The 27,679-nt window shown below is 41.9% G+C and overlaps 2 long non-coding RNA genes across 3 annotated transcripts in view; one reads left to right on the top strand and one right to left on the bottom strand.

Annotated features, from left to right (window-relative positions):
- The window catches only part of LOC126918658 (uncharacterized), a 362,464-nt gene that overhangs the window by 59,976 nt on the left and 274,809 nt on the right, over nt 1-27,679 (bottom strand). The window lies entirely within an intron of this gene.
- LOC126918660 (uncharacterized) lies at nt 20,169-22,239 on the top strand. Its single transcript, XR_007711396.1, has 2 exons — nt 20,169-20,335; nt 20,444-22,239. It is a non-coding gene; the product is annotated as an uncharacterized LOC126918660 (long non-coding RNA).

The following is a 27,679-nucleotide window of genomic DNA, read 5'->3' as shown; positions in this document are numbered from 1 at the left end:
CGCGACCACGAAAAAACCGATAATGTCTCTGAGCCGAGCATCTGCTAGTTGTTCGCATGCTATAAAATCGTGGTAATGCCATGATCACCAGCCATCCCTTTCTCGTTATTCTTTCCCCTCGCTTTCAATTTTCTCTGGCCAGGCAGAAAAGCTAGAAAATGCCTGCGTTTCGTCAAGCCGTTTCGAAGCAGGCGATTCGTGGCTGACCGCGTCGATCGATAAATCACGAGACTTATCGCGAGGAAGTGTTTTACAACCTCGTTTCGTACGTGTTAGCCCGTTACACGGATTCCACGGAATTTAACCGTGGCGGCGATGTTAAATCGGTCGCACGTGAACGTTTCCCTTTCCTTTTATAACGCGCAAGAACGGCGCTCACAGAATGCCACGCAACGAGTGTTGTAAACCTTCCGGGTCGTGAACGAGTTTCGTGAAGTTTCGAAGTTTGAAACGGTATCGAGAGCGACGCGAGGACGTTAACGCGTGAGTGGAGAGGCGCGACCGCGATAAAAGCGGCGAGTTTGACGTCGCTCGGGATAAAGGATTGTGCCGATTATGCCGGTTGCGGTTGAAAAACGCGTGCTGGCACGAAACTACAATCTACCATCTGCGCTTTAAGTCTGATACGAAAAATTGCGGCAATTTGAATGGTAATCGCGGATTCAGGGTCGTTCGACGCGCGCGAGCTGCAACGCGGTAACGCTCGTATTTTTATCGAGTGTCCTACAAACGATAAAAACCCTCCACGAGCAGAATGGAATTAACGGTGGTGCAACCGTCGAAATCCTGATTCGCTAAGACCGAATGAAAGACAGTTTCGTTTGTACGATCGTATTAAATTCGTTTCGAATGTCGAGTGGTGCTAGAACCATCGGTGGTAATCATTTTTTAGTACGTAAACGTATCGCGTAACCGATCATTAGTTAATGTAGAAGGTTTGGGGCAACGATCAGGTCCTTTGACCTCTTCGAGAGATAGATACCTCGTGCGGAAAGGAAGAGGAGGTCGCAACAACTCAGCGAAATAGCGACGAGAAGCTGATATTAGCCTCGGCCATAATTAGGTGGTAACAGTTACTAGGTTGACTAGCAGCTTTCGAAGCGGTAGTTACAGTTTATCGCGTGCAGTTAAGTCTCATTTCTCCACCTTACCTTCGATGCCCATCCCTCCTGCCTACTTCGATCCTGCCACGGTAGCCTTCTTCCACAGCTCATGGCCCAGCTCACGGTGTACTTACGGAAAACCGCATCCAGGACAGACAAGTTTCGAACACCCGCCATTCCTGGTCAGACCAGAGCCCTTTTAGTCTCTTCGAGTCCGCAACTACCACCCTGTTATTCTAACTCTCCTGCTCTTGGCCTGATCTCCGTTGCCAAGCGGATACTTAGACGAAAACTTGTCGGAAAGTTGAGAGGCTGATGAACCGAGAAGCGAGATTTAATCAGATCGAATTGACGTCCGTAGCTACAAATTCGCGAAATATTGCACACCTTTTTAAGATTAGGTTCTTTCTATTTTACTTCTTATAAGAGAAATTTTAATATTCTCAGCCATTCCAATATTTCAGTTGAACTCTACTTCGTGTATTTAGTAAAATGAAAATAATTCCTATTTTGTTCTCCATCGAGGCTCTGTTTCCGCCCAATTTTCTTCCCTGAACCTTTTTCAAGCAAGATTGACTCGGCCTATTACCAGCGTCCTGGGTACACGTGAAACACGACCGAACTAGTCTTCTTTTTATTTATTTCTATCGTCCTCGACGTCCTCTCGCCTCGCCTTATTTCTTCGTTCCAAATACCAGTCGCTTTTTGTAGCGATCTGGCGTTCTTTGCACCAGAGTCATTGACTTCTTTTTCTCTATTGAGTTGCTTCGTGACTTGCGATTGCCCCGTGAAATTGACACCAATGTCTCACCTCCCGGAAGTTTATTGAAACTTCGTCTTCAGGGTTACCGTCGAGCCCACGTATCTCTTTTTTCCAGTCTCTCTTTCTCCCTTTTTTCCCTCCGCTCGTTGTTCACATATTTCTCCCTCTCTTCCCATCGCCCGTTTCTCTCGCTCCTGGTAACCAGTAGGTCGATTAGCACTCGATTTCAAAACTCATTTATTTCTCGATCCGCGACACCGTACCGTTTTCATGACAGGTCGATGATGCAACGCTATAGAGAGCCGCGGAAAATTAACTTTTCTCCCGTTTGACCTGAAAATCACGCTGTTCGTTCTCCTAGATCCATTTCGTATATTGCCAATCTAGCGGCGCACGAACTGTTACGGCACGCTCTTACATGTGTGTCCGTAAGCCGATTCCGAAAATAAATTCTGATTCTCGTAATAAATCTCCGATGACCGATTTCCACCGGCCGAATGTTACAGCCCACTGCAGCACCTGCACACCTTCTACCGCTTCACCAACAGAGGATTTCCATCATGGAATCTCTGTTTCCTGCCAGCTGAAATTAATCGTCGATCCGATCGGCTTCCTCGAAATTAGAAACTTTTTTATTTTAACTGTGTGTCTTTGTAAATTTAAATCGTTCGATTTAACATAGAACGTTTCGTTTCACGATTTTACGCGGTTCAATTGCAAGAGTCTTAAAATACAGGCGAAATTAATTTCCGGCAGGATTTTACTTTATTTTATTTACACGCAATTTCTAATGAAATACTGTAGCAAAAGATGCAATAAAATGCGATAGTTGTCGCTTAACTGCCAACGATTACGACGAGGTTCGGATGAAATATATGGCGAAATAAAAGCGGAGAAACTCGCGCCACCGATCTAGCCGACGATCAGCGAAAACACAGGCTTCCCTTTTACCCTCGAATACCATAAGTACAAAAGTTTTTTTCCTCCACGCTGGAATTCTCCCCTCGGCGAAGATTACAGCCCTGTTTTCGCGGACGCCGCCCGTTCCTTGTTCAGACATTGGAACCGATGCGTATTTTTCTTGTTCCCCCCAGAAATTTGTCAGGCTCCCGAACTTCGCAAATAAGTCAAGGGCTCTCTCGTCTACGTGAAATACAGGAAGAAAGCGCGGAGAAAGAAAAAATTACCGAAATAAAGAAAGAATCAGAGTAACTGATGCTAACGATCCTCTCACATTACGAGTTTTCTGTCTCATCTATAGACGCGCAAGAGATAAAATTGATTATCACTGTGATAAAAGTTATAGAAAATTTTAAAAATACAACTTTCGCTTAATTTACGTTCAAGGTTCTTTAGCCAAATTTTCGGATTTGCACTAAACTCATTGGGATCATGGTTATGTATCACACAAAATTTTTATTTAACGTATATAATATATTTCTAGGAGTGTCACTATATACATATATTTATTTTTAACTATTAAATATAAATAATGGTAAAACTTGATTTTAAGTTTTTAAATCCTGAGGCATTTACTAGCGAAGAATCCTAGTGTTCATAACGCGCGGCACAAAAGGTAAACTCGATGCAAGAATATTCCATTCTGCGATAGCTTCGGGGTATAAAAGTCGGAGATACCTCGGGACAGCCACGTTGCAGCACAGCGTAGACCTCGAGGGCGTGGATATACGTTATAGTATCGAGCCACACGTAAGTCGAGAACATGGCTTAAAGGTCAGAGAAAGGCAGAGGTGGAGAAAGAGAGGAGGCAGATATAGGCGAGAGTCAGCAAACGGCAGTATTAACTTTATGGGTGCATTGCGGTGGTTCCAAGGCTGCTGCCTAGTCGGCTTCGAGTGTAAGGGATGTTTGGCATGGGAGTCACGCGCACCGACAATTATTTTACCCTTCCACCAAGAGTTTCCTAGCTACGAAGTCCCCTTTCCTTGGTGTTCCGTACGTTTCTCATTGGTAGACGCGGTTGCAGTGAAAATTGGTGGGGTGCTATTCCCATCCATGTGATCGGCTGAATTTTAGCGTTACCTGTCGTCGACTAACCTTCAAGTATTTATCACGCTACATTCTCGCTTCTCGAACTCTCTAATTACTGTCAGCGTTTGTGTCTCGTGGCATGAAAACGATTGAAACTGTATAACGGTAAGTTCCCCTATACCTATAAAAAATTCAATCTTTTACAAATAAAAATAACAGGAAAATAATTGAAATAGAATCTTTAATAGAATACTAAATGGCCCCATTGAATATCAAGATTTATTAATTCAATGGATAATTGAATGTTTAGATACTTTTGTGGTCTTTGAGAAATATACATTTGTACTGAATATATTATAATTCCTATATGTATAATCTCCATATTTACTTCAAACTTTGCTAATGTAATCTTAATAATTTGTTTCATAATGCTGGTGATATTGAAAAATGTTTCGTACTATACACATGGTATATTCGTAAAAGATGGCTACAAGTGCTCGGATACTTTCATGGGACCGTGTATGTAGAAACAAGAACTAGGAAAAGTTAATCGGAGAAACAGCAGGAACAGAAGCAGACAGGCAGCTCGTGTAATTGTATCGCGTGCGCGCCGCAGTAGTGTACTTTAGAATGGCTCAGACGCAGAGATCAAGCGTTCGGAGTTGACCAAGAAATTTTGAGGCAATAATAAAGACCGACGGAATTTCGTCGAGAGAACGCCAGTGTTCTGTCGGGAAGGGTAAGCTGGTTGACTAGAGCTTGGTAAAAAGCCAGTAAATCACACTGCAGGAATCTAAATTATCCTCGCGGAGGAACGCAGCCACCTTGGTCACGATAGTGACCAGAGAACGGAATTTATCGAACGCTAACCGCCATGGGCAACATTCCTGCCTGAAAGTATTCAGTAAGGTAATCCACAACGAACGACAATCGGCTATTACCGCGCTGAAGTGTTCCGTTAAGCCTTGCACGAAATTAAACGCACCTGGTTTATCAGGGATAACGAAATATTGATATCGGTGCCATATGGGAAACGATCTAATACGCTAATAAAATATTATTAAAAATACGTACATTACTTACCATTTTCTTTGCTATAGAGAGACTTTTTCAAGTAAGAAGAAAGCGTCTAAAACGAAATGAAAACTATAGAAATTACTTCGTTTCATTCTTATAGTAATTAAATATTTTGTATCCAGATAAGAATATTCAATGGTAAATAGAATGGCGTGTCAATACTTTATGTACACGCTGTATGACGAATCTACATTTTTTCTGTACTACTTTGAAGCTAGTAGAAGCGAGTAGATTGCGGTTTCTTCGATTCTTTCACGCGGTATCACAAACGCATAGTTTTATAAATGCGACACGTACGAATCAATCTTTCGTAATCGTGCGTTTTCTGGATCTCGAATTTCCGATCGAATTCTCTATCTCGATCAATGCGCGCAAAAATTGTCTACCGTTGTCTCAGACGACCGATGCAATTTCCGGCCGGCTGTTTGAAGCTCGACGCACGTACGACCTTTACGTTTGGTTTCTTTACAAGGATTCTCTTTTCGTCGAGGCTTCCGCCGTTATCTTGCCTTCCGATTCTTCCTCGAGTTTCTTCCTTCCCCTTTCTTCCTCACTTTTCTTTTTATATGTTCGCACTGGGAATAGAAAGACGGAGAAGGCATCGTGGAATAGGTAGGTACAAGGATCGGCTCGTCGAGAAAACCGTAGTGGTGGAAAAATCTTTCTCGCGAAGAATAGAAAAGCGTTGTTTGCGCACGGCTAAGTCAAACGATCAAGAGCTTAACTCATTCGTAATCCTACGTCGACTACCTTAAAAACTTTGGAACCTTTCCTAACCTGAACCAACAGCAGTTTTTATCAAAGCTCAGCCCTTTTTACCATAAATTTCATTTACAAATCAAGTACAACATGCTAATTACGACCCGATATTATTCACCATATTTTTATTTCTTTATTTTCAGTTTTACTTCTACTTTAAAATTATCGTTGAAATTCTATCTTTGTTGCTCGTCGTAATATTACAATATTAAAGATATTAGAATATTGTCTAAATTATTTTTATTTTCAATAACGAACTAAATAACGAAGTAAAATTACAACTTATCATTCTTTTCTCCTATGGCTTTTGTCATCTTTCGTTTCAGTAAATACACGAAATGGCTAAGTGATGTTTCAATTGCTCCCTTTGGGGGAGAATTGAAAGGAGAGGACCTTTCTTTCGACAATCGGACAACATCGACGAAGAAAGGGAGAAAGAGGAAGCAGCACGTGGGGCATAGGTGTAGGAGTGGTAGCAGCGGCTGGCAATTATTCAAATAGAATTATAAAAACAAATAGGGTTGGTTTCTGGGCGGCCGTAGCGAGAAGGTGGGCAACGGTGGCCGGAGGAACGAGCCGAGTTGGTATGAGTCTGATTCAGTACTAGAGAGCTAGGTTGGGTAGGTACGTCGGTTGGTTCACATAAATATGAATGCGCCCGCGGCTCTCATTAAGTCTCTCTGCCTTCATTTATCTACCCCATCCTCTGCCCTTGTCCTCGGCTTTCCACCCCGTTGGTGTTCGCGCAACCACCGAGAATCTTCTGGTCGCCGAAAGTTCGCTTCTTATGCGAACAGGAGTGTAGACTTAAAGCGTTTAGCTGGTTTCATCCGAATGTTGCTCTAACAACGATCACAATGTTATCGTGAGAAAGTCGTTATCGAGTAAGTAGCTTTCGTGGCTTGAATATTTCCACCAGAATACCGATAGTACTATTCGCTGTCGTTGAATTATTTTTCAAGCTTGCTTTCGTTATTCGCTTTTAATCGTACATGAGGAAATTAATCTGTTCCTTCTGACGTAGGAGTTTTTTCATAAGACAGCTTGTGTGAAATAGTTTTTCTTTAATTCAAGCATAATTATCAAAGGTATAATGAATGTTACAGTGTATGAAACCCTCTCACAAATGTTTAACCGTAACATCTAATATTATTCAGGCCAGGGAAAGGCAATTATTTTTCTCAGAAAAATAGGAAATAATTATCTTCCTCTGGTCTTTACGAGGTCCCTGGAGAGGTTAATCGATTCAAGTTTTAATTTACCCCAGGTTCGTTACTTCCACAAGCATTATTCGCGTCCTCCTCTCATAAAAAACATTCTGTAAATAATCCAGCAATTTCTTCATTATAAAGTCACAACGATTCGTTAACGATCGTCGCAAACGAACCAATTGCTCTTTTACTGCCATCAAAATTCCATTTGTCGAGAAATCGCTGTCTTCTCGGTGGTGTTCTCGTAACGAAGAGCCGTTCCCCCTCAAGAAAATCCCTGCACGGTCGCTAGGAGTGGCGGCGATCCCCAAGGCTCCGTTGCCTGGAAGAATCTTCATCGTTTTAGATATTCCTGCCAGCCCTTTGCTTTACGAGCGTAACCGTGACAGCGTTCTTATTAAGAACTGCGACATGGCTTACCTCTCGTCTGTCGTCGCAAGCGTATCATGCAATTATTATTTATATCCCAACGAGTCACCCCCTGGTCGTACAGTCTGCACTTCGTCTGGCGTCTTTCCACTTCCGCTATCTTCCTACTCCTAGAGGAAGGTTCGGTAATCTTCTTCCATAAATCAGCTGACGTAATCTCGTGGCACGGAGGAATTCCGAGCCGATTGAACGTATCTCCGGAGCGGAGGATGCGTCTCCTTTATGACTAGGGATTGCGTTCGAAAATATGTCTTTTCTGAACTTAGCACGTCGGCTTAGACTGAGAATATACTTGAATAACCTTGTCGTTAATCGCGCGAGATAATGAATATAATTTTAAATATATAAAATTGGAGAACTCTATGGGAAAAGACAAAATGTAAGACAAAATGGGGAAGCTGGTATACCGCGTCGGAAGATCTAGTTTTTTTAATATTAACTACACTAGATTGTTGTATAATGGCTGATCTTTGAGAACTGGCGTTTGAGAATTTTGTCAACCATATAACTAGAAAGTGCATTCAACGTCTACACATTTACCAATAGAGCTATGGGCCCATTATCAGAAAGCTCCATAATTATCTTTTCATCGAAACTTATTAATAATTCTGACAAGAAGTGGTAGTAAATTATAAGAAAGGAAATATACGATAATCATATTAACGTGCCAATACAAAACATAGGTTTCTTGTTAAACGTAAAGAGACACTTCACCACGGACAAGAGCTTCTTTTAGCATAAACGGTCGTTGAAACGAGCGGACGTATTATCAATGATGTACGCAGCTCGCGAGAGTCAAAGATGAATTCTCAGCCTTTCCGCGAATTGCTTTCCGCTGCCGGGGCGTAAGATCGCTTTTGTCGTTGCCGAAGTCGCCGTTAAAAGAAGGCAAGGGGTCTCCCTCTCGAGTATTCTAGAGTTCATGGAGTACGTTTCGAACTAGAAGAAATTCCAAGTCAGGCAACACGGCAGAAAGACGTAAAGCGGATAATGAAAAGAAAAGAGAGGAAAGAAGATGGCGTGAAATTTCCGTGAAGGGTGAGTTAAGGACGAATATCCTTGGTGGAAAAAAGAAGAAGGAACGAACGAAGAAAATAAGGTAGGAAGTGAAACGCAGAGTGAAAGAAGGAGAAAGGAAGAAAAATATCGAGAGGAAGGTCAGAGGGTTGAAGAAGAGGGAGTGAGAGAGATTGGTGAAAAAGGACTTTTAAAAGGATCCCCTAGGCTCAAACGTAGCTTTCATCGGCTTATTGTCCGCTAAACACTGGAGTCGCGCGCTCAGGTAATAAAAGGATTCGCCCCTCTTGCGAGAAAGTTGAATAAAATAGCAAAAAAAGGACTGCCCCGGGACCGGGTGACAAAGGGTCCGCTTCGTCGTCACTGGGGTGGTGGTTTTGGGCGGGGAAAGAAGTGTAAGAACTGTGGGTGGAGTTGGTGAAAAAGAGAAACAGGGGGTTCGGAAGAAAGTGAAGGGAAAATCTGTTGGAGGAACGAAGATAGGACGAACGAGAGAAAGAGAGAGAGGGGGAGAGGGTAAGGACCAGTTAGGGAAAGGAAACGAAGAGGAAACGAAGGAAAAAGAGAAAAAGTACTGGATGAAATAAAACATGGAGAAAGAGAAAAAGAGAAAGGGAGGGGGAAGACAAAGAAGACCCCCTTGCTCTATCAGGCGGTTAATGAAAAATAGCGACACCCTCGCTGTGTTCTGTCTCCTGCTGCGAGCTGGATTACTTGCTCTCTCTTCTCCACCTCCGATTTCTAGCTCTTTCTCTGTGCTCGATTTGCACTCAAGCCGGGATGAGTTTTGCGTGATTCCATCGCTTGCTCGCTCGCTTGCTCGCCGGAATTTCTACTCGGATTTCACACTGCTACGTCACATTACACCGTTCTGCTATGGCGCGGAGACAGCCTAACCCTCCTTGCGTAACGACGCATTTCTCTTAACCCTCTGTCGAGGCCCCTACCCACCATATTTCTCCGGCAGTTTCCGTTTCATTCTCGCCTTTCCGTCATTCTTTCTATCCTCCAACCATCCCCTCTCTCCGCCATGTCGTTTTTACATACGACATTTGTTCCGTTACGCATCCTCGTGAAAATTGCTTGCCAAATTCGAAACGTTATCGAGTCTCCTGCATGTCTATAATTAACGAGCTGTACGTGTAATCTATGCATGTCCGTTTCTTCTGTCTTCAACCCCTATTTATCTTCTTCTCGTTCCAGCTAACTACACTGTGTTCCTTCTCTGATAATAATCGTCGAACGGGGCCGATCGAATGTGCCGCAGGCGTATTGTCTTTTTATTGCCGGTGAAATAACCTGTCTGGATTCGGGTGGACGCCAACCGGCCGGAAGCGCGGAGCATTTAAATTAGACACGGCCGTGTAACCGAGCAGGAAAGATGGATGAAATGTTGGACGATCGATTGAGACCGCGCGACTCGATATTTCATTATCGCTGAGCAATCAATTTTCGAGGGCACTGCCTCTCTATTTGCTGTATAAAATCGCAATCATAGATCGAGGATTCTCCGCTTTATTGAAACGGCCGCTCTACCTTCCGAGAAAAGATTAAAGCGACGAATATTTAATGCGTCGTTGGAAGTTCGCTGAGATTCGTGGACTAGCACAGAAAATCCTGTTTCGTTCTTTTTCCTGTACCCATTCCAACCCTTTTGCTACGTAATCGTCGTCCCGCGACCGTGTACGCGATCGTTTGTCTGGCGGGGAATGTCGATATCGCAGCCGCGAAGCATATGGCGCGCGAACCCAAACCACCGCTACGTGGTCCAGGGATTGTAACTTTCTCTGCTGGTAAAACGTAGCTGAACTGCTGGCACGCCGAGTGCAATTGCATTAACAGACATCGTAGACATTGTGCAGTTGCTGCATCGATAACCTGCTGCAGTATTATTAAGAAGAGAACGTTGCTTCTGACGTATCAATCGCTGAAAATCGACCTAAGCGAAATCAGTCACTTTGTTTGATTTCCATGTCAGGGATTCCCTTTAAAATAGAATATAATATACGTAATATACGCGAGATTAGTTGTCATTTTATTAATTTCAAATTTGTTTTAAGAATATAAAGCACTGAATTTTGCAATTTTTACTTATCTTCGTGAAAACTTCTATTCTTTGAAAGTTCTACTTATTTATTAAGACATGATGTTGTGCTAGCCTTAAGTAAGCATTATGCTATTTCAATTAATGAAAAATTAATTGTTCAATTTGAGAACATGGAAATTTTACGTGGAGATCTTGAAAGATTAAGTGTTATTACGATGTGCGCATCGTCGGACGATATCGGAACTCATCGAAAGTCGACCCAGTTTCCTATATTGATTGTCTCCCCCGGGATAGGATGGAAAGAAAGTCGTAAAAAGGATGGACCGAGTGGGGCGACGAAGTATAATCAGAAATCACAGCTTGTAAGCGAGAGTCGTTAGAGGTCCCGGGTGACGTTCTTTTGCTCGGTGCTGTCTTCAGCCAGCGTTTTCAAGCCCGCCGGTCCCCAGACGAGTCTTTCGTCGTGCTGCATCTAAATCGTTTCCTCCTTTGCCTGTCGTCCCACCACATTGTTCTCCGCCTTCGGGCGGCAGCGAATTATTATTTTCCGCGGTGGCTTTTACTTTTCTTCGGAACTCGCGCCCAATATCGGCGAATACCATTCGGCAGAAACATCAGCTGTAAAGGCGTTTCGTCTGTTAAGGTTCCAGTCATTTTTCAGTTCTACAATTCTTCATTTATTTCTCTGGATGACTTGTGGAACGTTTAGGGAGATAACCAACAAGAAGATTGTAGTTTTCACAGAATGTATCAAGTGCCATTTTTTATCTAGTTTAATCTTCGTTTGATTTAGTCATTGAGTAAATTATGGAATATATAACGGATTATAATACATCGTTGAAATATTTATAGGAATTTTTACCTTCATCTAGTTATCTTTCTCGCTTAAAACTTATGCTTCCCACGACTCCAACCATACATAAACTTATGTACTCATTATGAAGTTAATTCTTTTCCATATATGAATCTCATGATCTCCTTTTGCCAGCCGCGTAGAACTTTATCAAAACGGGGGCACATTAACATACAAATTGCGATACGTTCGCCGATGGCGTTCGTATGGAGATCACATGGAGCACCGCGTACCTACATTTGCCAAGAGTATCATCGTCAAGTTGAGTTTCCCTTCTTACGTATTCTTGAAACAGCCGGTCTCGTTGAAAGAACAGTCGATATTAACGTCTAATTACCGTAATAACGTCCAACCTTATTTCAGCCTTTCTTTTTCTTTTTCTTTTTTTTTTTTTTTTTTTATTGATCCAATTCTCGATTTCCGTCGGCATAAAAGAGAGCTGATTTCGCTCGACATGTCGTTTAATACATAGTTTAATGCCACTCGACCTGGAATGCTTCACTTGAAGCGATAAATACTTCGAAGACATTGACGTAACACGTAATAAGTACTCGCCACCGAAAAAGGAAATCTCACGATAAGGAACCAGTATATCGATCTGGTTCGTAAAATTTGAATAAACGTACCGTGTTGGGATACTTTATGGCGATAGAATCGCGTGACCAAGTCTCATAGCCGCGATGTCCCAATTTCTCCACGAGTGTACATCGTTGAAATCTATATTCTACAGTTCGAATTACATTGGAATTTATGCTTCTCATTAAGTTCAGAATTATTTGAAGCGGCAGTTTGAATGGTCGATTGAAATAAAGGCAAATATAATAAAATAATAACGACGAATAAAACGATTCAATCGAATTGTACTCTCCGTGAAAGAACAAAGAAGCAAGTCGCCATTATCACGTTGAAATAAAATCTGCCTGTTGACGACTCAACGTCTTCTTCGTTGCTCGTTCCATTGTTCTCCGTAGCAGTCAGAAATTTGCCAAGGTTCGCGGTAACGCGACTTATTCCTCTGGTGTAGCGAAATGGAAATTCAAGGAGCAACAAATCGAGGAAACTAGCGCGAAGATAATGGACCTGCAGAGGGACGACGTTGCGCCACCGGGAAAATAAATCAGACCGCAGGGCCTCTGGTAGGGTTTAGGTGCGACGGAAGTAGGGTTCATGATCTATGGACACCTCGCCATTTCCGGCCAAAAATCCATTATATATTACACTTAGCAATGTGCAGGGACGCGTCCAAAAGTTACGAAGGCTTTCTCCCCCTTTCTCGTTCTCTCTCTTTGTTTCCTACTCCGTCTTATCCTCCCTAAGCCGCAGCAAGCATAACTTTAATCGAGTTGTCCCGAACTACGGCGCCACTGACGGAAATGCGTAAATCACGCGTAGAGGAAAAGTATCCTAGCGGGTTACGCACTAAGAACGCGCGAGATCGCTGCGATGGAACACGCGTGCAGAAAGTTTTTTCGTGACCGCAGATATACGAGGCTCGATGCTCGTTTTTTACACGCGTCGCAACGTTGTTTCGAGCGTTTAGCCAGCAGTCCTCCTGTCACGCTACATTAAGCATCGGAAGATGTTCCTCCTGTGCTTTCAACGATGATTGATCGAAGATCGTAGGATGAAAACAACGTGTTTGGATAAACATTTAAAAGCACATTTTCTTATTTCTTTCTTTAGATAAACTGCAACTTGATATTGAAATCCATTTACACAAAGATCGAAGATAAAGATACAAGAACACTGTGTTCAAGCTTCTGGTAACTAATAAGATCCTCATTAACCCTTCCTAAACTTTCCTGCAACACGTTTAATCTTTGATTTACAACCGATCTAATTAAACAGATTATACTCTAAGCATATTTTAATTACTTTCGCGAACTTGTTCCACCTCGAACTTGGAATTCTTCGGTGAAAAAATAATTTATCATCCTGGCGATAACTGAAAATTTACGATACGATTGTGCGGTTGTCAAGAAGGATTGATGAGCAGACGAGAAGGGTTAAAATAGCAGTCGCGACGTGGCAAACGACGTTACCGTCTAATGGAACGGGATAATCCGTTTTTCATAATATCAAGATGGGCTCGGGTGAAAATATTTCCGTGAAAAAGCATCTCCGTCGCGTATCGGTTATGAGGGAATCACCTGCGACGGGCAAGAAAGCCGGAAGACGAGAGAATTTAGTTTACCCCCACGTAACTTGGCTAAGCCGCTAATAAGGTTCCGCTAATACCCCCGGTCTTACCGTCCTCGTATAATCTATGGATGGATACCTCTTTAAGCATACTCAGGAAATTTATCATCGGGGAGTATCTTTCTCGTTACTGGTATCCTTATCAGCGTCGACGCTGAAAGACCATCGGAAGTGCCGCTGTAGATTAATGTGTAATATTAAAATATACCCGTGGAGAAAAAATGTCGAACCACTTCGACACGCTGTGTTACATCGTTGGAAATAAATTATTAATTTAATATCCTGTATATATAAAGTGACAATTATTTTCAATTCTGAATATCATAACTATATTTGTATAAAATTATTATTTCATTTCATATAGGAGTTTGGAAAGAAAATTAAGAGAACGACGTTATTCATTTCCGCGATAATTGAAGAAAAACGAGTTACAGTTCAAAGGTTACACGCGGCGTAGTATTCTTTGGATTAATTTTTATAGTTAAGCGTGCGCAGGACATGTTCGACGTTATTCAACGGTATGCCATAACGTTAGTCGGCCGACGTACTTTGAAATGTTTCGCTCGCGTAAACGCGCACTTCATTATTTACCGTTCACAATGCATGTATATACTCGATTCCCATCCCTACGCTTTTCGCTGAAACTTTTAATTAAAGTCTGCAAATTTACGTCCGGCCAGACGTGATTCCGTTAAAATATTATTTCGCAATTTCAACGTTATCGGTTGGCTCAGCTGCCGCTCACGAGAATGGATTTGCAGTAAATGCGCATCAGTCGAGCATCCGGACGTGAGGACGGATTTTTCCACTGCCGATGATCCGCTGAAACCATTTCTTTGCTTTAACGCAGGACCTCCCTCGTAGAACGTACGCGATGTTTGCATCTCTCTGTTTCACGTTTCATTTCAGACATGTACAAACAATATCGCGAGTATCTAAAGCAATGGTCATGGAAATTAATGAAGACAATGAGCACGGTTAATCGCGGCTTTCCGCAGTTCACCGCGTAAAACAACGCACTGTGTTGCAACGTATCTTCGCGGCTGGTTTCCAAACTGCGAGTCGGATTAACTGGACGACAAACTCACGGGTTGCGTAGCCGCTCACTGAACCCTGGTAGTTGCCGCAAATCACGCTTTGACGTTTCATTTCGAGTCGGACATGGGTCCCTGTCGGTTCGCAACCGGTTATCTATAGAAATCACAATTTACTCGTGGGAGTAGAAACGCGACGCAGCCAGAAACGTTCCGTGAAATGCTATAACAGATCCAAACGGTTCGTCGATTCACTCAGTTATAGCAGGTGGAGACGGAGACGTTCTCGCGAGTGTCGCGCATTCGAATCGAAGTTTTCCAGCAGTTATCAGATTCCGCTCATTGAGTCTTCCGCTCGGTTGTGTCGCGGAATCGGTGACAAGCGTATCAATGGCAAGCGAAGGAGAAAAAGCGAGAAAGGATGAAAAATTTCAATGGAGGGAAAGATGACGAGGAGAAAGAAAAAGAAAGTAAAAGAGGCAGCAAGGTGGAAGTCTATCCCCTGACGGGACGTCGATAATCCTGTCCCCTGTCAAAACATACTCCTCTTCTTCTGTTTGCCCTTCTCATCCCCACTTTTTCCTCGTTCTCGTCCCCTTATCCCTGTCTATTCTCGTCGGTTTCTCCTTCCTTTTTTTTATCCGTTCCTTTTTTACTTTCATTGCTCCTTTTTACTCGTCACCTCCTATCTCTTATCTCCATTGCGGCAACAGCCACATCATCTACACCGTAACGTAAAAACCAGGCTTCCCGGATATCTCAGCCTGTCGCAGGACTAACACGAAAATATTGCAAATTGGTAGCCGAGACCGGCTGTCCGCCGTTTTATCCGATCCTCAGCATCGAAACGCTATCCGATGGTTCCGCAATTTTGCTTCGGGACGCTTCATCGAACTTTGGATTACGTGGAATTATTTTACGTTTCTTCGAAAATATTATATTAATAAATAGAGATGTATTCGTAAAATAAATATTTCAAGTAAGCGAAGCTTCTTATTTCGATGGAATATCGTCGAGAGCTTGTTGGTACCGTCAAGACAACTCATATTTATCGAACATCGTAAATAGACTGTTGCTTTTTAAGTAAAATATGTAAAATACGTTAGTAAGTTATAATATTTAGTAGACGAAACAAATCTCGCTCTGGATGTTATTCTTTTACTAGCATTTATACAAATATGAATTTCCATAAATATGTAAATCTTCGATTTGACGAAGGAGAAAATCAACATTTTGTTTCACAATCCATTCGTGAATATGGATGGAAAACAAACAGTACAGTATTGTTTTACAACATTTCCGGTGAGCCAGCTTGTTCCTGGATATCATGATTAGCAGCAAATGTTCGTTCGCATCGAAATCGAAGGATTTTGGCTAAATATTTGAATCTATTGAAACGGTCGTGTCTCTCGTATACTAATAATAATCACGATATCGTCGGCATGGTGTTTTGCTTCAAAATCACGATCGCGTATCAATATTCAATCGGTTTAATATCGCCATGTTTGGCATCGCTAATTTATCGTTGGAAATTAGAATTTGCTAACCAAGCCAGCGCACTGCAACTCTGTTGCCTTTAATACAAAGCTAGGAAAACTTGACTTTATCCCCAAATGTTCGCCAATAATCTCGCAGAAACTGCTTTCAAACTTGCACTGCTATAGTAACCTGTATTTCTGTACAGTGCATTCCTCATTTTTCTTTTAGCTATTTTTAAGGATTGGTCGTAGTAGTAAGGAAGAATAGAAATAGTAGCAGTTATTTATATATTTTAACACATAATCTTCTACTATGAAAAGACTAGCATTATTCGGTAGATGCAAAGTAAATTTAATCTCTTTTGAAAAGAATTTAAGTATGTTATAAGGTATAATGATTACAAAAAATACTGGTACGTACCTTTATTTATTGAAGCGATGTTTTGTCAAGTTCTACATTTTATTGTCATAATTTTTGTCAAAATTTTTGCAGTCATCTGAAGGTACTACCGAATCATATGAATACACTTGGACCTATTTCTCCAATATATAGTTCTCCAGCACAATGCTAACAGAATTATATAACTAATATAGCGCAGAATCTAAGATTCGTATGAATTAAAGGAAAGACTATGCGAGACGCGGAATCGTTGATTCTAAATTAATTCGCGCCACCTGCAGCTAAGCATGTTGTGAAATTAACGGAACAACCGAAACTCTCTAGTTTTTTTTCCCCTTTCAACGGCAATTCCCCTTATTACCTCTGCACCGGGGATACTCTGGCCGGATCGTAAACTATAATTTTCTGTCAACAGCCATTATTTCCGCTGCGAGACTTCCTGCAGGTTAGCTCAAAAGTACATCGCGTGTTCTTGTCAGAGGATAACAGCGAGACACCGAAAGAAACCACCGATAAAAAGCGAGCAGCAAGAGAGGAGGGAACAATTATCAGCGCCTACGCGTCGCTGAATCGAGAAACGTAAAAGAAGACCAAGTCGACCAAACTTTAATCTCTCGTACGCTTTGACGGTTCTAATAAGTTCCATTTCCACTCTTACGTTCTAATTTTGTATTTCTCTCTTGCCCCGGTCGATCTCCCGGTTACGCGATGTTATGACTTTCTTTAAGGCCTGTTTCTTCCTTTATCCGAGCTGAAACGGCCAGGGGATAGAAGATCGTAACGAAATTTCGCCGCAACTACGAAATAAGGGTGTGGGTCCCTGACGACAAAACCTTGGGGCCTGGCTGAGACACATACAGGATAGTTGTGATAAAGTTTCACGGTTAAGCGTAGAAGTGAAACGTCTTGGATGTCGAGGGCAACGAGGAGGATTTTTCGTCAAAGGACGAGAGGGGAAAGGCGAAGAACGAACGAGAAACTCGAGAAGGATAACGAGAATTTCGAGGGCAACGCGAGGGTCGCGACAATTGAATTTTTCCTTAATTTCGTCAACGACCAACGGGAATACCGGGCTGATTCACCAACGAATTTGCATACACGTTCCTGCGATCATGAGCAACACCGTTATCCAGCCGCGAAATGGTTCATTTTATGTCTATCATAAAGCGGCATATCAAATTCCGTGTGCCTTAATATCATTTAGGGCAAACACAATTATTGACTGGTCAATTAACGTCCAGGAGGATGCCACAGTTTGGCTGCCGTCGGTATTGTGTCGAGCGAATATCGACGAGGTTATTAATCATAGTTTTCCGTGACTCGCTAGTCGGACCGAGTCTAATTGGGACAGTGATTTAGTTACGCGAGTCACGAGAAGACGATAATTTTCACTCATAATCGATAAATTGCAACTAAAAGTCGATTACCATACAACGGTAGCAAAACACAAAATGAAATATTATCCGAACAAATGTACGATTATCGATCAACTCGCCGAAAGAATCTAAAATATCGGAGAAAGAATCAAGTTCTCGAAACCCAAGAAACTTCTTACACGCACAAAATCTCAGCAACTAGGATTCTTTTAGTCAAGGAAGATGAAAGAAACGTTCCTCGACAGCGTTATTAGTACTGTTAACTTGCAACATCGAACGCGACACCAGTTCCACCGAAACGAAGGAAACGAAACTCGTTAAAGGCGTTCCTACAAAACGTCGAGGCTGTTCGAAGTCACGAACGGATAGTCGTACGCACCGCGGGGACCATTTCGGGTGCCAATGTAATTGGCACGTTTTGTGACATTGTCGCGAGAGAACATACGACCACCTCTCTTACTTCTTACTTCATCATCGACTAACGTCCTCTTTCTCTGCACGAAGCTGATCCGGTCTTCAATTTGGCTCACCAATGCCAGCAACCTGGTTCCATCGTGATCAAAAAACTGTCATGCTATGATTAACGATGAATTTAAATTGAGATATGTTTGTTGATAAATTTCAAACTTCTGCTTTCTTTATGATTATTTTAGCTTTGTGTCAACGCTTGTTTATGAGCAGTCTTTTTCGTCTTTCTTATTTACATACTATTTTACGCCTTCGGCCTTTGATTCTGTAATCGAACGATATCTGGTCACGTGGAGGAAGCCCGTTTAAACGGCGACAGGTAGGACAATCTGTCGTCGCGCTCAGGCTCAATCGTGCATGAAAATTTCGATTGAACCCCGGACGCGGTCATGATCCGTTTAACGCGTGAAGCGAGCGCTCCAGGGTAATCACGCGTTAACCACTTAATTCTAACCGTAATTTTTAGATTAACGGATTCAACGCGACCTGCACGCCGCGTTGCGGGATTTCCGCCCGTTTTCGAATGCCGCGCACGCCTCGCGTATTTTTTCAATCCTCTTTCCTTCCTGTCCGACCAATTTCGGTTCGTTTAGTTTAAAATCGTTGAATCGGATACATCGTTGCTATTTATCATTTCTATTCGATATACATTCCAGTCATTCTCGTTACGTTAATTTTATGTGTATTGCATATCAACACGCATGCGAATAATGGTGTAACCGTGATTCCATTGAAAGGAAAACTTCGTATGTAATTGTAGAGCATTTTTCTTTGGTTATACAAGTAGAAATTGAATGGTAGGTAAAGATAGAGAGGATGATGAACGGTTGATTATTGGAAAATTAGTAAAATTAGATGTTCCTCATTTCCAGCGGGAAAGCAATTACAGTCATTTACAGATTTCCGGAGTTTCTAATTCGCGTGACCACCGGTTAGAAACAACGCCGTCGGATGACACAATTTACTCGGCTTCCCAGTCTTGATGGCGACACGTGGCTTGTTTCATCGTTACTTCCCAGTACTAGAAACCGAGAAAGATCCTTTTGCGACCTTTCACTTCCTTTCACAGCGAACATTTTCACTTCGCTAAAGGACTTCTTTTTCCCCACAATTGTTTTCGAGATAGCAGTTTACCTTTTAACTTAGAACCAGCTTAGAACGTTGACTCTTACTCAATTTATTTATTATTAAATCCGTGTAATTAAATGACAATTTACTCTAACTCTTTTATAAAGCAAAACAATTCCTAAACGCGATACTTGAGAAGAATTCAAAGTCAGACATAAATCGCTAGTCTTTAGAAGCAGCCTTTCAACGAATAACTCGTTTTCTTCGTCATCCACCTTTACAAATAAATTATACAATTATAAATATATAACGTGATCTATTACAAACCGAAATCTGTTAATTAAAACAGAATTGATTTCCTTTTTATCAAGGAAGATGATAAGAAGAAGTAATAAGATTTATGGCAATCTGTCAAACATTTCATAACGATTTAATCGACTAATCTTGCGATTAACGATCGTTTCAGACGAAGCATCTGAGGAACTCGTTAATCAATTTGTACAGGAGGCCACGCCTTCGACTAAATAATAAATCGCAAAGCAGGGTGATGGTTGGAGCAACACGTTAAATTAACCAATATGCGAATAGTTGGCCGCGGTGCAGCGAGTTATGGTTAAGCCGGCGGAGAATCGGACCGCGCCGCACTGTGGTTTTCCGGATAATCAAGTGGGAAACAATCGGTGCTCTATCGAAATTCACCGCGGACGCGTACAGAGGGAGAGAGAGAGAGAGAAAGAGAGAGAGGGAGAGGGCTACTTGTCTGCGGAGAGCGGACGACGGGATGGAGGCGAGGTGAGTAGAGAAGAGAAGCCTTGCAGCCTTCGGATGCTTTAAATAGTTAGGCGAACTGCAAAACAATCCAGTCGACGCGACGGTCTCGCGGCTTAACTTAACTTTTTTAACACTTGACCCGGTCGCGCGCTACTTCGAATAGTTTGTCACCGTTTAATCAAGAACTCGCCAACGACGCATTCCTCGAGGGGTGAAAAATTTTCAGCGATGTTAACGCGACCAGATCGATCGTTAACGCGATGTATTTGAGCGATTGCACGAGTTTCATGGTTAGTTAATTGTTTCAAATATTTAATTGGGGTGAGAATAATTTAAAATATTTGCGCGTGAACGAATGCTTATTCACGTCGAGTTTTGATATGCTCGGTATTGTGTAGAGATTTGGTTGCACGTGGCAAAAATGTGTATTGTGTATATCGGATCATTAAAAATATAATAAGACCGGCATTGACAAGATAGAGTTCTGAAGAATCGTGCACAATTAAACGAAAACTTAGTTAAGAGAATCAAGACGAATAATTTTAGTGTTAAATTATCGTCTTATCATTAAATGAATAAAAATTCATCCGATATTGTTTCAGTTATGTAAGAATATCGTCGGTCGCATCTTAGCGACGTAAAAGGCACAGAAACATGGAAATATACACAGAAGCATAACTTTATTTTGGTAATTGTAGTACTGCTACTTTTTAAGTGTTTCCAGTTCACTAAACTATCGTCGCATCGTTTAAAATAAATAGAATTTCATCGTTTCTGCAAGGAGACGGAATTATTTTTATAAGCAATTTTCGAATTGGCGCCGCTACGGGGTATTTATTCTCCTCTTCTGCTGGCTCACGGGGTAATATTTACATGGGAGGAGGGAGGAAAGCGCCAAGGGAAGGCAATTTCGACGAGCCAAGGGCTTTTGAGGGGACACGCTTTGGGGGCAAGAAAAGGACTAGGTACTTAGCGGACTTCGATAATCGATCACGAGTACCGCATATCCCTGCTTGACTGTACCGAGACGATTCGGTTTTGTTGGTATCGCAAAACAATCTACCAAATGGAAACGAACAGACATTGAACAAACGAACAAGAATCCTATACTTCCGCGAATTAGATAGAAAAATTTGTTTAATTAGATAGAAGGCTTTCTGTCTTTTAAATCCAATCGTATTGTCTCACATTTGAAAATCGAAATTTTCCATTGGAAAATACGATAAAAATAACGAAAAAGAAATTTGAGAAGCAATGGAAGTTACTGCAATTCATCGTCATTAGTAATAATAATAATAAAATGAAAGAAAGAAATGGAGAAAGAAAGCACGGGTCGTTTATCGATCGTTTGACAATTTCTCGAGACGAAGTAATCGCGGCGTGTCTCGACGAAGTGGATTAAGATCGTACGCCGTAGGACGTCCCCCAAGGGATGGCGTAATTAAGCCGGTCCTCGAAGTTTCATCGCGAAATCGTTCTTTCACACTTACCACCGTTACGACTCGGAAAGATTCTTTCGCACGAATCACGCTGTGTACCATCCACAGATACTTATCGAGTTTTGATAACTTCTCAACTAATTACGAGCCCCGGAATTTCAGGCTATCAGGATCGTTGACTGCCTCCCGTTTCGTGTATATTTGCCTCTCGTTATTTTTCTTGCTTGCGGTGCCAATCGCGCAAAATCGTCGGCGAACCGTCGCGTGAAATCTGATAACACAGCTACGACGACTTCTTTCAATTACTTTTCACTAATTAACCATTATCTCTATCTCTATTAATTTATATTACTATTTGTCAATTTATCTGTCGTAAATAGAAAATTCAGTAGCCGCCAGATATGTAGCCTTTAGGGACGCTCTCCACTCATGCACATTTCTCACATACGCATAACTACCCTACTTTGTAATCTTGTAAATTAACGAACGAAATACATACAGTGTCGCGTTTGTTTTTATATGACGATTAAAGAGATCGATATTAATCAGCCATTTCGTACGTGAACATAACGAGGAACCGAATAAACGACCATCGGGGGAAACCTGCACGTCATTAGGCGACAGATAAGTATCAGCTTTTCGAAAAGAAACAGCCTCTGGAGTCGCTTGCGTAGCTACTTAAATCTCGATGATTGTATTACCTTCAAACAAATTATGCTATATTATTACTTAATAAAGCAGACGATATTATGTGATTAGGGATGTTCCGAAACAAGAAACATTACACTTCCAAAAGGTAGTAACGAAATGTGTGTCTAATTAACAAAGAACGAACGGGTTCGTCGAGGGTATGTCGACGTGACAGAAAACCAAGAGGCAAATAAAGCGTTATTTGGCCAACTCGAGCGCGATTTCGAAGACCCAAGGGTATCAGAACCCCGAGGGTGTCGTTATACACCATGGGGAGAACCTATTCATTTCGGACGTTCGATCGAGGAGCGTCTCGGCAATCATTTTCAATTTATTCCCGAGAAAGGCCGCAAAAACTCGATGCGAAACCAGGTCCACCCTGTGCCCTGGCACTTCCACGCGCGACTAGGACCCCCTGCGAGAAACTCTAAATTAAATCCACTATATCAGACACGTTTTATTTAATCATTCCTGTGCGCGACCCCTCGCGTTGGCTCGTCTTAAACGACTTTCAAAGCCGTTGGCTGCCTGTTAGCCGAGACGAAATCACGAACCTGATAGACGTAGACGAGATATTCGCGATAGGGGCGCAGACCAGACGAATTGAATGCGAAGTGGAAATAGGAAGAAGCGAAGAAAAGGCGACTCTCTCTTCCGTTCGAGTCAGAACCGCAAGCGAGAAGAAGTCGCCGCTTCGAATCGAAGTTGAAACGAGGGAAATATGTTTCGCAGGGCAGTCGTGTCGCGATACGAAATCTCTCTGTGATATCGAACGACGCTGTATAAATGAATTTTACTTCATTTCGCCCGGAACCTCGAATATGAATCATCGAATATCACGAAAAAATATTTCTACTTCTTTCACTCGAGACTCGCTTTGAGCAATGTTTATTTTTATTATCTATGAAAAGCACGAGTCCGTAAGAAAATTCTTATTTTAAAATTCTTTGATCTGGCTACTTAAATTTCCGAAGCTTTGAACTGGTGCTCGTTCGTAGCTAGAAAAAGGGATTCGTTAAGCGACAATGTAGCTCGGGGAAGAAACGATGGACGAATTGGATGAAAAATAGATACAACCAGCGCAATAATTTGAATACGGCCGCTGATAAAGAAGCAGCCAGCAGCTTCTCTTCCGACGTGACCGGCCAGCGATTAAAAATAATCCTAGCTGCTTTATCGCTTGCGGCTCGTTGACGAATGATCTTATTAAGAGATTAAATTTAAAGGAGCCACCTCGTTTCCTCGTTTCCTAATATTAATACAGCTTCCAACGGATTATGGCTGCTCGTGGTTGTACACTTTTTATCGGCCCATAATGACGGTAAGTAACGAAGTTAAGCCGACTTCTTTCCTTAGTGTCCCGCTTCTTTTCGTTCTTTCACCTCCTCCGATCTTCTATTTCTCTCGTTTTCTTCTTCTTTGAAAGAAAAGATGGAATCGTGTTTCAAACGAGTTTTATCAACGCAGCGATTCCGTCGTTTCTCGCGATCATTCCGCCGGTACATAGACATCGAACATCTCGGCGAAAGAAACACGCGAAAATAGCATGAAACCGGCTCTCTTCGTATCGCAGAGCAAAGACAAGAGTCGTACGTAACCGTCATGCTCTTTGAATGTCATTCATCCGTGTAGATTTATTCGAGAATGTATAGAGAGACTCACGATCTTAAGAAACCTTCTAGAATTTCCGGTAACTTCGCGTCTCTCGGCTAATTAGAAAGCGGCACGACAGTATGGCGACAAGAAAGGATGAAGAGCAAGAGTTCCGTATTGGACGAAGGCGGAAGTTGAGCTTCTTTTTCGTGAAAAGAGCGCCGACCAAAGGAACAAAACCAAACGGTCTTTGAAGCGAGCACCGATAAGACACTGGCATCTTCTTAAATGTCGGAGATCCGTATCTCGCTGTTTAATATTAAGCGTATTTCTTTTGATATTCCTACGAGAGGCAGCGCACTCTCGCCAGTGTCTTAACGGGGTAATGCTGGATAAAAGAGATCCCCGTAGATGCGACCGGACCAAGAGGCGAGCGACGCAACCCAGGAACGCTGGAGGAACGCTTTGACGAATTCTTTCTTGTTGCCACTTTGCACCGGATAATCGCGCAATTGCCGCCAGTTTATCTCGAGTCATTTATCCGTGAATAAGATCGGATCTGCGAGGGGTCTCGAACGTCTAGCAACACGCTAGCTGCGTTGTTGATGCTCCAGTAGAATCACGTATAATGAGCCAGGCTTACATTCTACGGTTCGCCATAAAAAGATAGCTCACTTTATAAACTTGATTTTGTCATAATTAATTCTGAATGCGCATTGAATTCGAGATAAATTGTAAAGTATACGATGTGCAACACTATTATTAGTCATTCAAAGCAGCGAAGATAATTATAGTTTAATTAAATACGCTTAAATATTACGAATATTTAAGATTTTTTAATTTTATAATAACTGTCTTTTTTTAAACGAATTATAAAACTGACAACACCAGTTTCTCAAAAGGCACTGTAAGAAGATCCCTATCCATAAGGAATATTCTTTTTTACAGTTTCTTCGTTCATAAAGATGATTCGTGAATGTATACCCTGACATAAAGCTTGAAAATAATTCTTAAATGATTGATGGGTAAGATTTAATGAGCCACGCCTTACATAACAACCCTGTTACGCAACGCAGTAGTCGATAATACAAAGGACCAGCTCATCCTTACTATCTCTTAGTCATTCGTCAATGGAATTCTTATTCGATTAATTCGTGACGAACAATCTGGGAAAAACAACCTTAATGTCATGAATTCTGAATTTATAACGACGTTCGCCGCGACATTTTCACATCTTGATCATTTCTATTCTAGAAATGTTTTTACGATAAAAAGTTTTATGAGCCTTGGTTGGTTATAGCTGAATATGTAATAAAATATAAAATATTCATAGTCTGAGAAACCGCAGGTTCACACATTTCTATTTACGCGGATGTAGCCGTACATTGGGATTAGGAAACATAAAAGCAAATTTTTAAAATATAGTATTATATATTATACGATATGACATTATTAAAACGTTTTAAGTATAAAGACTTTTATCAACGACTAATTCAAATAGAAATTATATTTATATTTCTGGTAATAAATTAGTAATCAACGTTGCAAGATCGTGGACACGAAGAATATTATTTCTCCATCCCAAACACGTTATCCATTGGTCGATCGTTTCTAGCTAAACAATTTCCATCGAACGAAACTAAATATTCCAATCGACCAACGATTTAATAGAATGGAGCACTTGTCACGGTAAATAACCACGAGATTGCTAATTGCTTTGCATCTCGGCGTCGTTTCTACAGCCGTAGAACATTCGCGCGAAAATAGAAGTACAAGTGGTTCGTGAAAATCTCGACCCATGAAATTCCGGGTCGCGAGCTTTTATCGTTCGCTCGTGACGCGTCTGGCGTAAACTATTTTTCCCGGATACGGCCGATGCTCGTTCCTCGGCGTAATAGCCGATTAAACGCGGTCGAGAGCTAGCCTGCAGGTAAACACGAAAAGAGAGGCCACTCAGAGTAACCGTGAATACGATGGGAACCCGTGCACTTCAGTTCTGCAGGTTATGCAGACGGAAGTCTTCGTATCTCGAAAATAACTTTGTCGAGAATTACATCGCAAAACCGGAACACTGCAAATCGTTGTGTACAGTTATCTCTGTATTACAGTTATCTGCAACTTAGAAATCTCGGCTGGAACAGCTTTATAAGAAAATGAAGTTATCATTAAAATTACGCGATTTTTATTTTCTCGCACGATCATCTAGATATGTAAGATAAAATATTGCGTAGATTATTTCGTGTTATTATTAAAACCATACGTTTTACGACAAATTTGGTCATCAGAAATAACGCAAAAACTAGCAAGCAAGAAGATACACGATCGCCAGAGAACAACGTAATGAAACTTCAGCTTAAGAACACATTAAGGAATGAACACCTCGCAATCAGCAACCTTTACAGGTACGCAAGGTCTGTCGCGTAGCTTTCAGCCAAATGTCCTCAAAACGAATACTCTTTCGACGTCAATTTATCGTAGCACTGGCAGATATACCCAGCCACGAACCATCATCTGTTCGAGTACTCGCCCGTCACGTGTTCGCACAAATGAGAACTCTAAAACGAGCATTTAATTACCCTTCGAAGTGATCGTCGTTCTTCGAAGAGAAGTACATATTGTTCCGCTCGAGGTTTCCTCGGAACGATCGCAGATCTTATCGCGGACGGTTAAACGTAACCGCGAACAGGTTCCACGAGCAAGCGTTAAAAACAGGCGGACGTCGATAAAACCGGAAGACGAGCGAAAGTGCGATACAGACGAGTTTTACGAGCGGTTTTGCCGTTCTCGTGCAACGATTTTCGACAGGAGAATTATCTACTGGTGGCGTGTGACTTTTTTGCCCGTTGAGACGCGCAACCACAGAGTTTTCCTGCCGCTGCAGCGCTGTTTTATCATTTTATCGCACTGTTTAGCTAAGACGATAAAACCGACTCGCTATAAACGTGATTTGAGTGCGGCGTTAAACAAAAGAAATAATAAACGATGATGAAACATCGTTACGTTTTGGTTAATATACCGATATTTTTGATTCTCGAATTTATCGCAGTCACTAATGAAAGATGATCTCCTTGAAGGATTATAGAGAAACGTGTCTCGATTGCAACGATGACAGGGGCGTGTTAGACTTGTTCTATTTTCTACTCGAGCGAATCCAAGTCAAATACCGGAAATCGATGCTTCGCCGTCTATTCAACCATGTCAGTGTCCATTTTTTTAATTGCCCTGTTCGCCTTCGTCCTCTTATTACGTCTAGTCAAGCCATTACCCACGATAGTTGCCTCTACGCAAATTGATTCCACAGTAGGTAGTTAGAAACTAGAATCGTCTACAACCAGGTAGTTCTAACACACGCGCGACGTTATGTTCCGAGTAATTTTTAAAGCAAACAGTAGTTGAAACAAAGCACAAGTGCAGTTCGAGCTTCGTAGCCGGTTCGGTGGAAGTCGAGCTCGAAGTGCAATTTAATTCGGTCCAGCGTGGTGCTATTCGGTGAACTGTAACTAATTTTAACCGAGCTCGAAGCCACGCCATGTCCTCTTCCGTATATCGAAGTTTCCCCTCGCGACTCGTGTCACGAAATTACTTGAAGTTTTAGCTAGAGAGGTTCGTCTACTCTGAACGATTCATAAAGAATCTCCATGTTTCAAGCACAATGTACGCGGATTTATCAAACCGTATATGCAAGGTCCCATCGCCTGATACGATGGTGGACACATTCGTCGAATCGAGCGTTACCGAGATTATCGTCGCGTCGGGCATTTTTCAAACGACGCTCCGCATCACGCTTCGCGAATTCCAGATATTATACCCCGAAGACTTATCTTCCCCGATCAAGACGGTCGACACTTTCGCGTACGACGTAGCCACGTATTTCGCGTATCGACGTATCGTTAAACGCGTTATTTATCTTCG

This window comes from Bombus affinis, chromosome 7 (genome assembly GCF_024516045.1).
Source record: "Bombus affinis isolate iyBomAffi1 chromosome 7, iyBomAffi1.2, whole genome shotgun sequence".
Classification (NCBI taxonomy): domain Eukaryota; kingdom Metazoa; phylum Arthropoda; class Insecta; order Hymenoptera; family Apidae; genus Bombus; species Bombus affinis.
The sequence above is the reverse complement of the archived record's forward strand: the minus strand, read 5'-3'. Positions and strand labels throughout refer to the sequence as shown.